Below are 17,573 nucleotides of genomic sequence, written 5' to 3' on the forward strand. Positions count from 1 at the left end.
AGAGGAAGTTATTATAGGTAGAAAGGAAAATTAGTTTGATAATCACTGACATAAAAACGGTGGCACAATAAGATACCTAATTTGTGGCAACACATGCCTTGATGAATTTCTTTTATAAACAAAATTTTGTCAATAATTTAAACATATATCAAATACATAGCTCCAGTAGAACCATTCAGTAAGAGCATAAGACAGCCAGCTAGGCAAAAGCAGCCAAGTTAATTCATTGAATGAATTTGTGAGTTGTGGTGTGGAAACACTGTAATAAGGATTTGTGATCAACAGACTTTTAACATCCACAATTTATTCTTGATGACAATGTAATAGACAATCCCAATGTATGGAGGTCCATTTGTATTTCCAAGAAAAAGAGAAATAATGCATATATAACTTCTCTCTAGGAATCTTACCCTCAGTCATTATTTTAGGCAGGACACTGGCCCATAAACCTTGTCAGGGCTCCCTTGACCTCATTGTTCCTTAGACGGTAGGTGAGTGAGTACAACACAGTCGTTAAGAGAGTATAAAATGCTGACACAACCTTGTCATGGTTAGCTGACCTATAGGATTTGGATCTCATGTAAGTAAAAATGCCTGCTCCTTAAAACAGTCCCACCACAGCCAAATGTGAGAAGCAGGTGGCAAAAGCTTTTTTGTGGGCTTCTGTAGAATGCATCTGGAGAAGAGCAGCCACTGTGAGACTATAGGAAACCTGGATGAGGGAAAGTGGGACCAGGAGCATTAACACACAGCAGGTGTACACGTCAACATAAGCAAAACGCACCAGAATGGGCACGTCACCGAAGAAATGGTCAATTTCATGAGCCCTGCAAAACAGGAAGCCCTGGGTGGCAGCAGCCTGCGTGAGCCCATCAGCTGCTCCCAGGAAACAGGACCCCCAGGTCATTAGCAGGCATAGTCGTCAGTTCATGAGGATGGGGTATCTCAGGAGGTGGCAAATAGCCACGTAGTGCTCATAGGACATGGCCGCCAAGAGGAAGCGCCCACCTCCACCCAATGTGAGGAAGAAGATCTACACCCCACAGCCAGTGGGGGAGATGGACTTTCTCCCTGTTATGTAGTGAGCAGCCATCTTGGGCACAGTAGTGCAGACCAGCACCCGGTCTGTGAGGGAGAGCTGGCTCAGCAGGAGGTACATGGGTGTGTGCAGTCAAGGGTCTTGGTTAACCGGCAGCATCATGAGGGCATTGCCCACGAGGGAGTTGAAGGCAACTGTCAGAGCCATCACAAATAGAACGGGTGGGCTCCTGAGTGCTTAAAGAGTCCTAGGAGAATGAACTCTGAGGTGGTGTTCCCACTTTCCATGATTTCAACAGCATTGACACTGAAACAGCGAAATAGATGAGTTTTCATCAGTCACAGTGCTCCATTTCAATTATATTTTTCATGAAAGTAATTGAAAATAACAAAACTTATTTCAAATACTTGATCTGCCATTTGCAAAATCTTTTAACTAGGGCATAAAATTAATTTCAATATTTTCCTGTTTTCAAAGTTTTAATTTTAAGTACTTCTCAGTTTAGTTTGAGACACAATGAATAAGAATTCTTCGTAAATCCAATTTGCTTTGTAAGTGTATCTTTATGCTCTATGATAGCAACAAAAATGGACAAGATATTAATTACATAATTTATAACATATTTGTTCTAGCCTTGTATCATACACAGTAATATTCTTGGAAGCTGAATTAAATTGATGGATTTAACTGTGTAAAAGCTAAGTACTTGATAGTGGAGTTATACCTGTGTAACATTTCAAAACTTATTGAAACTTACCAAAATCGGATAATTTTTCCTGATGTTGAGTAATCTTCAAAGGCATTCTTTCCTTTCCAAACCAGGCAGCTTATTTCCTCTGGTCTAGGAACTGACAGGACTGAGTCTGCAGATGGAAACATAACTACTTGGAATTGAGAGTGCCTTTAGCTTGAATGTATCACGTCATACACTGAAAACAAGAATGACCTTCTTTGGATGCTTTCCCCCAAAGCAAGACTGTACTGCTTAATGCGCTCTCATTTACTATATAAAGGCGCTCATGTAATGACATTGTTTCCCCTCAAATTCACAGAAATATAGTATCTTCTGATAAAGAAGAAAAAATAAAAAGTCATTCGTTTCTCACCCAACAGAGATAAATTACTTTCCTCCTCGGTGCCAAGAGAACATACATATTTAAGGGCAATTTCATTTCTTATCTGCTGGTACTGGAACTATTTATTCTTTTTAAATAAATATGACCAGAGATGGGGATGGTAATTCAGTCTCAAGGATCTGATGTCATTCAATGAAGTGACATGGAGGTAAGGAGTCCCCATCCTCCATGGTCATTCCTTCTCCCCACTGCACACAGCCCTCCTGTACTGGAAGGCCAATGAAGGCAGACAAAGGCAGTGCCAGGTCTCACTCAGTCCCCATCCCCACTGCGGGAGCATCGTGGTTGTCGGGGCGGCATTCTGCTGGACGGTTTTAGTTGGTTGGCTCAAGAGTTAGATGTCACAGAGCCCACTTCCTCTTTGCATTTTCCAAAACTTTTCTATCTGAAAAGCCCTATATTTGTGACTTGCACTCTGTACACCTAGTAAGTAATCCTCCTGACTCATTTCTTTGACTGGAAGACTTCTTATTTTCTTTTATTCTGATCTCTCCTTGTTGAATGTTGACAAAACTTTAAACTTGTTCTAAAATCAATGCATAAAAAGTAAATGGTGCCTTTGTGTGTGCATGTGTGCATGTGTGTGTGTGTGTGTGTGTGTAGTAAGTGATCACTTGAGAAAGAGAAAGAACATTTTTAAGAGGTGGGTGTCTGAATGCCACTTACTATTTAGTTTTTAAAAACAACAATAAAGGATAAGGCAAGTTAGTGTTAAAAAATCTGTAGTTTAGTCATTGTAGTGTGCTGGGTCATTTTCTTAAAATAATTTTGCTATTATTGTACCCATTTTTAAGTATTCTGTAGTACAGTGATATGCATATTTGAATTTTTTCTGCAACCATCACCAATATCCATCACCAGGACTCTATGCATATTTTCAAACTGAAAATACGTGCCCAATAAACAGTAGCCCTCTATATCCCCTGGCCCCAGGAACTGGCAGGCAGCTTACTACTACTTTCTGTCTCTTTAAATTTGACTCTTATGGGATCATCAGATAAGTGGAATTATACAAAATTTGCCCTTTTGTGACTGGCTTATTTCATTTAACATAACATCCTCAACACTCAGCCATGCTGCAAATGTGTCAGAATTCCATTCCTTCCTAAGGTGAATAATACATTCCTTTGTATGTATAATGATTTCCTTATTAATTCCATCCATCTATGGACATTTGGGTTGATCAATGCTGCATTAATATTCGTAACTCTACTTTCACGCCATGAGAATGAGTCAGTTTTCCACTGATTTAAGTATCTGTAAACCTACACAAGTAAGATATTAAGAGATGATTCCTAAGTAAATTGCCAACGTGTAAAAAGTGTGGTTGGAAATAAAAATGAAGAATTAACTCATCTTGCAAGTAAAGAATAGTGGCACTAAGTGGAAGAATGGAAGTTCAACATTGACTAGTGCAAGAACAGGAAGATTTACTAATCTAAAATATAAGTATTTATCTTCCTTTTTTCACTATGGCTTCAGAAATCTTTTTTTTCCCCCTCTGTTCCCAGACTTTTGCTTAGAATATTTCTAAAAATTCTACATCTTTGTGTTCAGTCTCAAAATCATCTCTTTGACAATGCTAATAGAAGGCACAAAGATATACCCTTCCGTTTATAGAGTTATCACAGTAAATTTAGAATAGTGTCTATAATTTTCCTTCTGTATTTTTCTGATCCTTGTTGCCCTAACATTAAAACTGAACTCTTTTTCTTTAGGATGCTGAGATGATTAACCAACCTATGCTGTAAAAACTAAAATAGTAGCAGCCAAATCATTCACTGGACTGAATTGACAGGTTATTACTATAGTTTTTACCTGATGACTGTGTGAGCTTGCATACATTTCAGTTCTTCAGATTGTAGGATAGGCAAATAGAGGCTTTTATCTGTGAATCCATATGGAGTAAACAGCAGAACTATGGATTTTCTGGGGTTCAAAAGTCAGTCTATGGAAAGGGATGAAATATTTGCCCACTGCATATAAGAACTTAATATCCAAAAATGTGTTAAAAGAACATACACAACTCAGCATCACAAGAGCAAATAATCTAATTAGAAAATGAAGAAAGGACCTGAGTATAATTTTTCCAAAGTGGATATGCAAATGGCCAACAGGTATTGAAAAGGTTCCACAACATCACTAATGGACAGAGAACTAGAAATCAAAACCATAACCAGATATCACCTCACATATCTCACCATGGCTCTTGTCAGACAGATAACAAACATTAACACCATAAGGGAAAAAGTATCCCTCAGACACTGTTGATGTAAATGTGAAATGGAGCAGTCTACGGAATACAGTGTGGTGGTGACTCAGAAACTTAAAACACAAACCCCACTTGATCCAGCGATATCACTGCTGGGATGTACCTGAAAGAACGGAAATCAGTATATCAAAGAGGATCTGCCCACCCATGTGCATTGCTGCATTATTCACAAAAGCCGAGCTATAGAAACAACCTAAAAGATCTTTGATGGAGAAGTACACAAATAAATTTATATACACACTACATCCATGGTATATAATTGAACAGTAAAAAAAGAAGAAAGTCTTGCCACTGGTGACCAAACAGGGGAATACGGAAGGCATTATGCTAAGTGAGGTCAGCCAGATAGAAAGACAAGTGCTGTATCGCCTCACTTACAGGTGGAATCTAAAACACAAGCAAACAAACAACTTCATATTTACAGAGAATACAATGGTAGCTGCCTCGGGCTTCAGTGAGGGAATGAATGTGTAAAGATAAAAATTTTAAATTATAAGAACATGTTCAGATGATCTTATGTGGAGCTTTGTGGCTATAGTTAATATGGTATTCTAAATTTAACAGTTGCTTACAATAAATCTTATAAATTATCACTAACACAGTGATTTAATTCTGTAAACTATGTGAGTCGATGATACATTAACTATACTCATCTTGGTAATGATTCAACTATACATATACTTATATATAAATATATATATATAATTTTCACATTGTTTATTTTATTTTTATTTATTAATAGGATATACAATATCATATTTGTTTCAGAGGTACAATATATTGACTCAATAAATAAATATATAAATACAATTATATTTGTCAATCATCCCACAATAAAAATTGTTTACAAAGCAAAACCAGTCACATCATAAAATCAAGAACAAAAACAGAGTTAGAGGACTCATAGTGTCCAAGGTCAGGGCTTAGTGGGAAGCTACAATAATCAAGATAGTGTGGAAATGACCAAAAAACATAAAGTAAGTCAATGCAATAGAATAGAAAGCTCAGAAATAGACCTCTGTAAATATAATCAACTCATCTTTGCCAAAGGAGCAGATTGTTTATTCAACTAATAATTTTGCTGGAAAAACTTGGCATGAAAAAACAGTCCAGATATAGACTGTACACACTTTACAGAATTTAATTCAAAATGGATCTTAGACATGAATGCAACGCATTGTAGTATAAAACCCTGCTAAATAGCCTAAGAGAAAGCCTAGATAACCTTACTTATATGATGCCTTTTTAGATACAACATCAAAGGCAGGATTCATGAAGGCAAATGTTGGTAACCTGGACTACAGTAAAATTAAAAAATTTAAAACTCCTGAGAAAGAAAATATCAAGAGAAGGAGAAGACAAGCGACAGGCTGGGAGAAATAATTTGTGGAAGACATATAGGATAAAAGAGCCTTATTCAAACATGCAAAGAACAAATAAATTCAACAATAAGAAAACAAACAATTACACTGAAAGTGGGGCACTTCACTGACGAAGACAGACAGATGTCAAATACACATTTGAAAAGATGCTCCATATCAAATGTCATCAAGAAAATAAAAAATAGAATCAATGAGATACCACTGCACACAATTTGAATGGCCAGTTCCAGACATTCATAGAAATGCTGCCGAGAAGGTGAAGCACCAGGAAGTCGTACATATTAGTTACAGGAATTCAAAATGGTACAGCCACTTGGAAGCCAGTTTTGGTAGGGATTTTACAAACCATATATACTGTTATCATGTGGTCCAGCAAACATGTTCCTTGGTATTTACCCAAAGAAGTTGAAAACTTATGTACACAAATTATAATGCAAAAGAATATCTATAGCAGCTTTGTTGTTAATTGCTGAAACTTGGAATGAACCGAGGTGGCAATCAGCAGGTGAAAAGGTAAATGAATGTGGTGCATGCAGACAATGGGATATTATTCATAAATAAAAAGAAACGAGCCTTCTAGCTATGAAAGAACATGGAGAAACTTAAATGCCCATAATAAGCTAATTTCAAAAACTGCTGATTGCCACCTCGGTTCATTCCAGCAAACATGGGCAAGTTCCAGTTGTCTACTTAAGCTTTTTTTCTAGTGAAATTTACTGCCATCACAAGGACAGAAGGATACGCATCTCAACTGTGTAGAGATGACTAGCTTTCTTGATTCCTCTGAAAAGTTGTATGATTCTTAACTCTGGCTTCATCAATAACTCAGTCAAAAGAAACAGGAGACCTGAAAAGCTTGACCATTTTACCTCTCCTGCTGAACTCTTGTGTGTTTAACGGTAGTCCAACAGTTGTAATTTATCAAGCTGTTTTATTCCAAAGGGAATATAGTGTTATTGTTTTCTCCATTAACCTGCTGAGTCAGTATCAGCCTGTACTAAATCTAACTTAATTATTAGTGCGATCAGTGTGCCATATTTTAACTTTGTTAGTGGTTTACATATCTGTGACAGGACTCCAGTTAATCTAGCATCCAATGTTTCAGTCATTTATTGAGTGCTAACTATGGGCCAGACTCAGTAGACTGCAATATGTCATTAAAAGCAGTGCAGTGAGTCAAAGTCCAAAGGTGAGCGTGAATGCACTGTCTCTCGCCCGGAGATGGAGGCCTCGGAGAGAGACTGGAGGAAGAGAATACAGTGCAGTCCCAAAGGGAGGGCCACTAACACCAGGTCAGTTAAGAGCGCAAGCGGAGGTGTGACATGTGAGCTTGGCAATCTCCAGGGGAGCAGGGAAGCAAGAGACTAGAATATGAGTGAACAAAAGTATTTCATGATCAGGAATACTGCACTTCATGTGATGCTGTTAATTTTTACTGTAACAGGAAAGACAGAGGTGGTTTTGAGTGGGAGAGAAGCATGTCATGTTATACTTACCTTGATCACTCTCTGGTAAGTGTAGACTGTAGAGAAACTAGCCTGGGAGGAGGACTGGATGCAAATACATGGAAAGGAAATACATCCACAGATAATAAGAATTACTATTGTTAATATATTATACTACACCAAACCATCTACAGATTCAGTTTAATCCCTATCAAAATTATAATACCATTTTTTCACAGAAATAGAAACTATCATAAATTAGTATGAAATGAAAAAATACTCTGACTAGCAGAAGCAGCCTTGAAAACACAGACAATGTTGGAAGCATCTCTCTCATTTCAAGCATTCTTATCACAGTATTCAAAATAGTAGAGTACTGGCATAACAATAGATAAATAAATCAATGGAACATATTGGCTACCAGAAATCAGTACACTTATATATATTCAAGTAATATTCATCAAGGGAGCCAAGAAAATGAAATGAAAAATGATACTGTCTTCAATTAACAGTAGTGGGGAAACTGAATAACTACATGAAAAAAATACAATGGTCCCCTATTTTACAAAACTCACAAAAAATAACTCAAGATGGATTAAAGACTTACATGTAAGATCTGATACCATAACACTCCTAGAAACCAGACCCAAGCCGCCTTGACATTGGTCATGGTAAAGTTTTTTGGATATGACACCAAAAGCATACACAGCAAGGCAAAAATGAACAAGTAGGACTACCCTGAACTACAGCGCTTCTGCAGAGCAGAGAAACAGTAAAACAAAAAGCAATGCATGGAAAGGGAAAAAAATATTTGCAGATCATCTACCTAACAAGGAATTAATCCCCAAAATACATATACGCAATGTAACAGCACAAACAAAGCAAAAAAACAAATAAACAAAAATTGGTTTAAATATAGAAACCTGCAACAAAATGCAAATAAAATGAGGTGTCACTTTATGATCTGTTAGAGGGCTATTACCAATAAAATGAGACACTAAGTGTTGGCAAGGATGTGTGGAGAAAATGGAACCCTTGTTGGGAATGTAAATTGGCACAGCCTGTGTGTAAGACACTGTGGACGTCACTCAAAAAATAAAACTACCATACAATTCACCAATCCCGCTTCTGCCTATATACCTGAAAGAAATGCAAATATTGTATTCATTTCAGTACTACACCCATAACCAAGAAAGATGTGGAAACATCTAGATGCAGAAATACTAAGAGTCCTTCAATGAATGATGGAAAAAGTGTGACTTCATATACATAATATATATATAATATATATATATATATATGTAATGAACTATTATGAAGTTCTATTAAAGGAAATTTTGCCTTTCTCAATAATTTGGATAGACATTGGAGGCATTATACTGAGTGAAATAAGTGAGACATACAAAGAATAACACCCAGTTTTTATTTATACAAGGAGTCTAAAGAAGCTGAACTCATAGAAATAGAGCATCAAATGTTGATTGTTGTGTCTTGGATGAGGGAGAAATTTGGAGTAGTTGCTCAAATGGAACAAATTCCCAGGTGTAAGACAAATAAATAAAAGCCATTCATCTAATGTACAGCATCATAACTATAATTAACAATACTGTGTATATACTTGGGGGTTATTAAGAAAGTAGGTCATATTATCACTACACACACAAATCATAATTTTGTGAGGACTTAAAGGTGTTAACTAACCTTACATTAGGAACAATTTTTCAATACATTTGTGTCTATAACATTATACACCTTAAGTCTACTTATGTTTTGTTTCAATAATACCTAAATAAATCTAGGAAAAAATAATGCAAGAACAAAAGGAGACACACTATGACAATTTCACTGCTATTGATACTAATTTTGATCACTCGCTTGAGATGATGGCTGCCAACTTCTCCAGGAGTAAGATCAGTACTAGGTGGGAAGATACCTTGATACTAGATGTCTTGTTACACTGAAAATTATCATTCCATTTTTTAATCCCTTAAGTTATTTATATGCTATACACACTCCTAAAATTCTGTGCAATGTGCTTAGTGGGTCTTTTTTTTAGTGAATAATACATTTTTATTAAGTTATCATTAATATACACTCTTATGAAGGTTTCACATGCAAAACATTGTGGTTACTACATTCACCCATATTATAAAGTCCCCCCTATACCCCATTGCAGTCACTGCCCGTCAGTGTAGTAAGATGCCACAGAGTCACTACTTGTCTTCTCTGTGATACACTGTCTTCCCTGTGACCTCCCCACACACCATGTGTACCAATCATAATACCCCTCAATCCCCTTCTCTCTCCATCTACAACCACCATCCCTCTCCCCTATCCTCCCCTTTGGTAACCACTAGTTCCTACTTGGAGTCTGTGAGTCTGCTGCTGTTTTGTTCCTTCAGTTTTGCTTTGTTGTTATACTCCAGAAATGAGGGAAATCATTTGGTACTTGTCTTTCTCCACCTGGCTTATTTCACTGAGCATAACACCCTCTAACTCCATCTATGTTGCTGCAAATGGTAGGATTTGTTTTCTTCTCATGGCTGACTAGTATCCCATTGTGTATATGTACCATAACTTCCTTATTCATTCATCTCCTGATGTACACTTAGGTTGCTTCCATATCTTGGCTATTGTAAATAGTGCTGTGATAAACATAGGGGTGCATGTGTCTTTTTGAATCTAAGATCTTGCTTTCTTTGTGTAAATTCCTGAGAAGTGGAATTACTTGGTCATATGGTATTTCTATCTTTAGTTTTTCGAAGAAGGTCCATAGTGATTGCACCATTTCATATTTCCACCAAAAGTGTAGAAATTTTCCCTTTTTCTCATATCCTCACTTTCAGTTTTAAATGTTTGTAGCAGTGGAAAGTGTGCATATGTCAGATTCTATATACTTTTGAAATTAGAGCCAAGACAATTTGCTAATGTGGAATGTGCAGTTAAGAAGGGATCCAAAAGAAACAACAAGTGTCCTTTGCTCTTCAGCAGGCAGGGATCTAGGGGTCCCTGCACTATGGACATCATGCTTCTCCACACCCCTGGGGAGTCATACAGGAAGGGGACCCGTGAGACCTGACTGTTGTTGGAACACCACTCTGTCTCTCCTGCCTGTGTGCACAGCTTCTCCTGGTTAATCTTCCTTTGGATGTATGTCGCAACATGGAGCCTTGTAAATCCCTAACTGTATAAACACATGGCCATGGCTCTGCAAACTCATTTTTCTACCACATATCTACTCCTTCAGAAGTGTTAAAAATCTTCCATGCCATCTGGAAAGTATTAATCAGCAAAATCCTTTAGATTTTAAAATTTTGCCCTGAATGTCCATTCAAACATCATCTCCTTAAAGCACAGGGCTTCTCTGAGAATACATCCCACCCTGAAGTCCTCTCAAATGGTGTTGATACATCTCTGGAAGAAGGACTTGCTGCCTAAATGAGGTCAGCAGACATGCTCAGGTATCACCATTTCAGGACGTACCTGGGGAAAAGCAGTCCATGCCCTGCCATGACTGCCCACTATGACTGAGCAATGTTGGGATGAAGGAACACCACGTAGAAAGTGCTGGCTCTGAGCCCTAACTGGATGATGGTTCATGACCTTAGGAGTTCTCCAGATGAGATTCAAACTGACCACCACTCAGCGGAGGGCAAGGAAAAACTAAAGAAAGAGGCAGGCCACTCCATGTAGATTGGTGGCAGGTTTGATAAGCAAAGGAACTTATACATATTGTTGTTATTGGGAGGCTGCAAGAAGAATACATCTCTGTGCCTTCCCACCAGTATCCTAAAAGTGTACACAGAGGTCTTAATGGGCTTCAGGAATTTATAGGCTCTAGATAGTCTCAATAACACTAATCTGTCATGGCTGTATTCTTGAATCAGCTCCTACAGCAGGAAGGTGGAACAATCTAAGGAGAAGGGAGAGAGAGGAGCCTTCCACTTCCCAGTTCCAGCTTGTTCATCAGTAGTGGTTATGCCCTTTCCATGACCGCCTCCAACACTAGGCAGGGAAACGCTTTGCTGACTCACCTCCTGCCCAATCCTGCTTCTTTCTAATTTTTTTCACTGGTGGTATTGATTTCTGAAGCATACCCAACTCAATTTAATATCTGTGTGCAGGCAACCCTACCTGCAACACAGAGGGTGTTGCCTTCTCTATCACCCTCTTCTATCACTCAGTCTAAGGAAGAGCATGTCTGCCTTGCTGTCCATCACCAGTTCTAGATTGTTCTCCCTGCTTCTTCCAGGGGTGATGGGTTGCTTGAATTTTATGTCATAAGCCTATACTTCCTTCTCACCACTTTGTTGAGTCATTTACCCTCCAAGATTCCCCACCTGGATGGTCATGCCCAATTTGACTTCTTATTGTCATTATCCTAGACAACATGAAATATAAGGAATGTGGTATATGATTAATATAATTATTTTCAGAATTATATATTTCAATAACTGAATTTTTATAAGACCAATATAACTTAATGCACATTTAGAATGAAATTCTTCAGTTCCAAAGAAATTAACTGCAGTGATGGTGTGATTTCATTTAATTTATTAGTGCTTCTGATAGGAGCTTTCAATTATGATATGTTTTAGTCTTACTTCTGAAAGTAGAATTTTCTCAAAGTATCATGTACATATTTTTGAAAACTTGCAATTTTTTGCAGAATAGATTTTATAATTACCCTTAAATGCTATACAAAATTGATATATCTTGATTTTAACAGTATTGTGATATCTGTAATATTTTTGGTGTACTTTTTATAAATAATGGATAAATTATATTGTATTTTTTTATTTTCTTTTTTTACTGAAACCATTCTAGTTTCATCATACATTAGATCAAAGATATTTTTACATATTTAATTCTTCTGAATATCTATATTGTGTTCATGTAAGTTTAATTATTAATGCATTTTAAGATAGATATGTGAATTAAAGAGAAAAGGGAGTTCAAATAAGAATTGAATCATGTACACAGTCTGGAATATTTTAAAGACATAGCGATTTGGCTAGGATATACACACTACCTTTGCTATATTATTCTGCGATATGAGAGTTTGAAAGGTTTGAACAAGAAGTGATCTGGATTATTTTAAAAAATTGTTAGTCTTATCAATAAAACCAAAAAATGTGATTTTCTTTGGCAGGTTCAATGTATTAAGATTTCCCTCTTTTAAAACAAAAATTCTTGCAGTATATTGGAGGAGCAAGTAAGTATATTGGAGGGGAAAATGATGGCAGTGTGAGAAAAGAAGCAGAAACTTCCCAAAACCACATATAACACAAAAATACAGCGAATACAACTAATCATGAAAAAGCAACCCAAAGATGGCAGAACAGACTTTCCACAACTGTGGGAAATAGAAGAAGTCACAGAAAAGGATAAAGTAGTGAAGCTGCCCTCCGGCAGGACCCAAATTCCCTAGAATGTAAACATTAACCACTTTTTCCTGCAGACATCTCCTTGGGCAATGGAAACAAAAGCAACAATGAAGAAGTGGGACTATATCAAACTAAAATGTTTCTGCACAGGAAAGTACACCACGAGCAGAAAAAAAAAGGCATCCTATAGTATTGGAGAATATATTCATAATAACTTATCCAATAAGAGTTTAACACCCAAAATATACAATGAGTTCCCTCACACATCTTAACACCCAGAAAACAAATAACCCAAACACAAAATGGGTGGAGAATCTGAACAGACAGTTCTCCAAAGTAGAAAATCAGATGGTCAAAAGTCATGTGAATAGATGTTCCACATCACTAATTATTAAGGAAATGAAAATTATACCCAGAAAGAGTTATCACCTCACATCAGTAAGGATGACCAACATCCAAAAGACAATACACAACAAATGCTGCAGAGGATGCAGAGAAAGGGGAACCCTCCTACACTGCTGATGGGAATATAAACTAGTTCAACCATTGTGGAAAGCAATATGGAGGTTCCTCAAAAAATAAAAAATAGAAACACCATTTGACCTGGGAATTCCACTCCTAGGAATTTACCCAAAGAAAACAACTTCTCAGATTCTAAAAGACATATGCACCCCTATGTTTACTGCAGCACTATTTACAATAGCCAAGATATGGAAGCAACCTAAGTGTCCATCATTAGATGAATGGATAAAGAAGATGTGGTACATATACACAATGGAATACTATTCAGCCATAAGAAAGAAACAAATCCCACCATTTGCAACAACATGGATGGAGCTAGAGGGTATTGTGCTCAGTGAAATAAGCCAGTGGGATAAAGACAAGTACCACATGATTTCCCTCATTTGTGGAGTATAACAACGAAGCAAACCTGAAGGAACAAAATGGCAGCAGACTCACAGACTCCAAGAAATGACTAGCGGTTACCAAAGGGAAAGTGTTGGGGAGGGTGGGTGGCGAAGAATGGAGAAGGGGATGAAGGCATATTATAGTTAGCATACAATATAGATAAGTCATGGAGAAAGCAGTATAGGACCGAGAAGATAAGTAGTGACTCTACTTATTCAGGAATTAATGTGTACATTCTTCTTTATTTTCATTTTAGATACTAGAGACAACAGTAACCATGGCATTGTATAATATACAGCATCTTGCTCTGCTGTTGGACATTTATTGCAATGGGGTGGGAGGACTTAATATGAGTGATTGTTGAAATCACAATGTTGCTCATGTGAAACCTTCATCATACTATATATTAATGATACCTCAATTTAAAAACCAAAAAGGATTCAGGAAAAAATGTTCATTTCCTATTAAATTCTTAAACTGATTTAAAATGAAGGATGTATTCTGAACTCTGAATTCTAGTGCATTTGTCTATATGTCTGTCACATATAGTTGACTCCTGTACCTTTCCAGGAGGTTTTAAATAAGGAAGTGTATTCTTTAATCTTGAATTTTCTCCTAATTTTTCCCTGACTATTCTGGGTCTTTTGAATTTTTACATTAAAACAAATGGAACCCATGCATATCCATGAATTAATAATGTTACTGGTTTATGAATTTTTACAAAAAAGCCAAGTGGAATTTAACTGAATATGTAAATCAATTTGGGAAGTGTTGCCATCTTAAAAGCATTATAATTCCTGAATTCAAGAATTTGTGATTTTTCCCTTTTTCCCATTTTTTAAATTTCTGTCAACAATTTCTTATATTTATCTGAGGATAAGATTTCTACTTGTTTGGTTAAAATTTTCAATAAAAATTTTATAGTTATTCTGTTATAAGTTGAATGGCATTTTTAATTTCATTTTGTAATTTTCATTGGTAGTGTGAATAAATCCCTTTATTATTTTTATGTTGATCATGTACTGTGAATCCTTTCTGGATCCCATTTCAAAGATCATGTAATTTTAAAATAGGGATAATTTCACAATTTATTTTCAAAATAAGGACTATAAAAATTGTATATAATGGCATGTTTTTGGCAAAAAATTTGCTGTAACTATTTAATATATTGACATATGAAATATATACTTAAATAAACATATATGTATATAAGAGCAATTCCTTCTAATATTGAATAATTTTTTTGAATGTGATTAACATTATATTCAGTAAATATTAACCTTCTTTGAAGATAGCTTGTGCCTTTTGTCTTCAGAACCTGGAAGGTAACTGCTAAGACCTTCCAACATTCTGTCCTTAAAACGTATTTTTTACATAGAATTCTTAAGACACGCCTGGTCATCTATTCAAATAATTTGATTTTTGGCAGGAACTTTGAACCACACAAAGTAGCATATACACATATAAAAGGACTACAGGCTAAGGTAAATCACACAGGTAGTTATTCATACCTACATGTCTCACCTGAAATAAATCTTTGGAAACCAAAGCTTTGGTGATCTTCCCTTGTTGAAAATATTTCATGTGCACTACTGTTATTTCATAATATAAACTTTTCATACTATATATTTCATATAAAATATTTTATGTAAGATATTGTTGCTGGGAATAAGTTATATAAATTTGTACCTGGAACACTCCTGAGCTCTTGCCTATGTGTCTCTTCTTTTAAATGTGCTCATTTTAATCTGTATCTTCACATTTTGATAAATTTTAATGAGCATAATGGCTTTTTGGAATTATGTGCATCCTTCCATTGACTAGATGAACATGAAGGTGATCTTGGGGAGCTGGTGTCAGAAGTAGGATTTCCCAGAACTGCTCTGACTCACTGAAACATGGCCAAAGAATGGTGTAGGCAAAGGAAGGCTGTAAGCGCCACTGTTGATAAAATTTAATGCCTTTATGACCACTGGGTCTCCCATTCCATCTGACATGTGATCATTTATAAATGTAAAAGATACAAATAAAATTCAGAAGTTATACATGCAACTCTATCACACAAGGAAATAAAAATATCAAGAAGCTGTATATTATGCAATGCCATGGTTACTGTTGTCTCTAGTATCTAAAATGAAAATAAAGAAGAATGTACACATTAGGATGTTTGGGGCCAATCTTGGATGTATCCAGTGTCAATTATAGCTGGTAGTCAGAAGTCACCACCAAAGGGACTCATCCTGTCAGGGTATAAATATTTAGTTATTTAGAAATGGAATGAATAAAGTGATAATTGACTGATTCAAAATAAAGGATTTAAATTAAAGCTTAATTGTAATTACAGGTTGGATGGAATGGTAGGAGGCTCTGCTTGTCTCCTAACATTGGAAAGTCACAAACAAATCTGATATATTTACTCCAAAATGAAAGAATTTAAAAAGATAGAAGAAAAAGGTATTAATAAGAAACCTGACATCAAATCACTTGGGCAATGATTCTTCAAAAATTTAAGGTAATGATTTATGAAAGGGTCACTCTCCCTTGATGAGGTACTGGCTTGGAACCCAAGGTCTTACATACATGGGCAAATTGGCTAAGGGTTGGAGAAGTTTTTTCTGAAGATGCACGACATGTGATCACAGTTTGCTCTGAATCCAAGACCTTCTAGTGAAATCCTCATGGTGACTGCATTTAGGTGGTGAGAGTGTTGTAATACAATGACTGATAGGATTAAGGTGAAAGTGGATAAAACTGGAATACTTGAAAGACTTTATATAAAGTGGTTGTGTTTCCTTTATCTGAATATATTACGGAAATGAGTATTTTCAGCTATTATTGACCAAACATGCTGACTGGGACCCTGTACAACTGCTAGAACCCACCCAGAGTGTTATAGGAATGAGTAGGGAAGCTGTTGAAAGAAGAGACCACCATTTTAGTTAATGGAAAATAAGAAGAACAGTGTCTAGACAGTTTATTTGGATTTTGGATGGTACAAGTTGTACATCTTTGAATACTGTCAGATACTATCAATGAAACTATGCAGAAGAAGGCTACATGTGAGTGTGAAGCAGAACAAAGGTGAACTATACCTCAAAAGCACAATGTTGGCCTTCTTCTTTTTGAGGATGGGTCCCTGTGGTATGCTCACATCTGCAGAACATACTCTGCAGATTGCACTTTATGACAAATGCATGTGGGCACAAACCAGCAACCTTTGGAATATGAACTAGAAAATGTTCACTTGAGGGACAATAACTAGCTGGCCCACTGACTTTAATAAGAATGTCTCTCTATGACTGAAGATCATAAAAAGAAATGCTGAAAACTAACATAGTCATAATGTCTATTCTTATGGTAGAGAAATAGTCAGCAGGGCATTTTTCTGGTGAGTTCCATGGTAAAATGGAAATTGTTCTGCAAGAACCTGTCAATGGGAGAATAAAAGTACTCATCATATTCACAAATAGAAGATATCTTTTTCTCTAGGAACAACTATGGAACATCTAATGAGCTACTGAGTCCTGTTTTCAATGGACAGTATCCTTCAAATATTTCTGCATTGATAAGAATGATAATTAGTTTATGATGGCTATTGATGTGATAGCACCTGGTTTAGAAGGTGTACATGGACTTAGGGTCTGGTAGTATTATGATTCAGAAGAACAATGGAAAACTAGACTACTATAGAATGCCCATATGGAAATTGTTCTTATGGAAATTTTTCTTCAATGTCTCTCTTCAAATGGGAATTTAAGGGGTGTATGAACGTAGAAAATGTACATGTGCACGAGTAAGATCTATGCCAATATGTATGCTGTTTAGGAATATCAAGCAGAATGCTGATCCTCTCACTTGAGGTGACCACCAGGGTCATAGAATGTCTATACAAGGGGACCTGTGTCAGTGTGGATTGGGCAGATGGTCACCATATTTTTCTAATCATTTCTTAGATATATAATGCCAACAATTCTGTATCTCAGGGAGGAAGAATATAGATGTC

At 36.4% G+C, this 17,573-nt stretch overlaps 1 pseudogene; it reads right to left on the reverse strand.

Annotated features, from left to right (window-relative positions):
- Positions 1-424: 424 nt before the first annotated feature.
- On the reverse strand, positions 425-1,326 carry LOC140846263 (olfactory receptor 2T8-like; annotated as a pseudogene).
- Positions 1,327-17,573: the final 16,247 nt, after the last annotated feature.

This window comes from Manis javanica, chromosome 14 (genome assembly GCF_040802235.1).
Source record: "Manis javanica isolate MJ-LG chromosome 14, MJ_LKY, whole genome shotgun sequence".
NCBI lineage: Eukaryota > Metazoa > Chordata > Mammalia > Pholidota > Manidae > Manis > Manis javanica.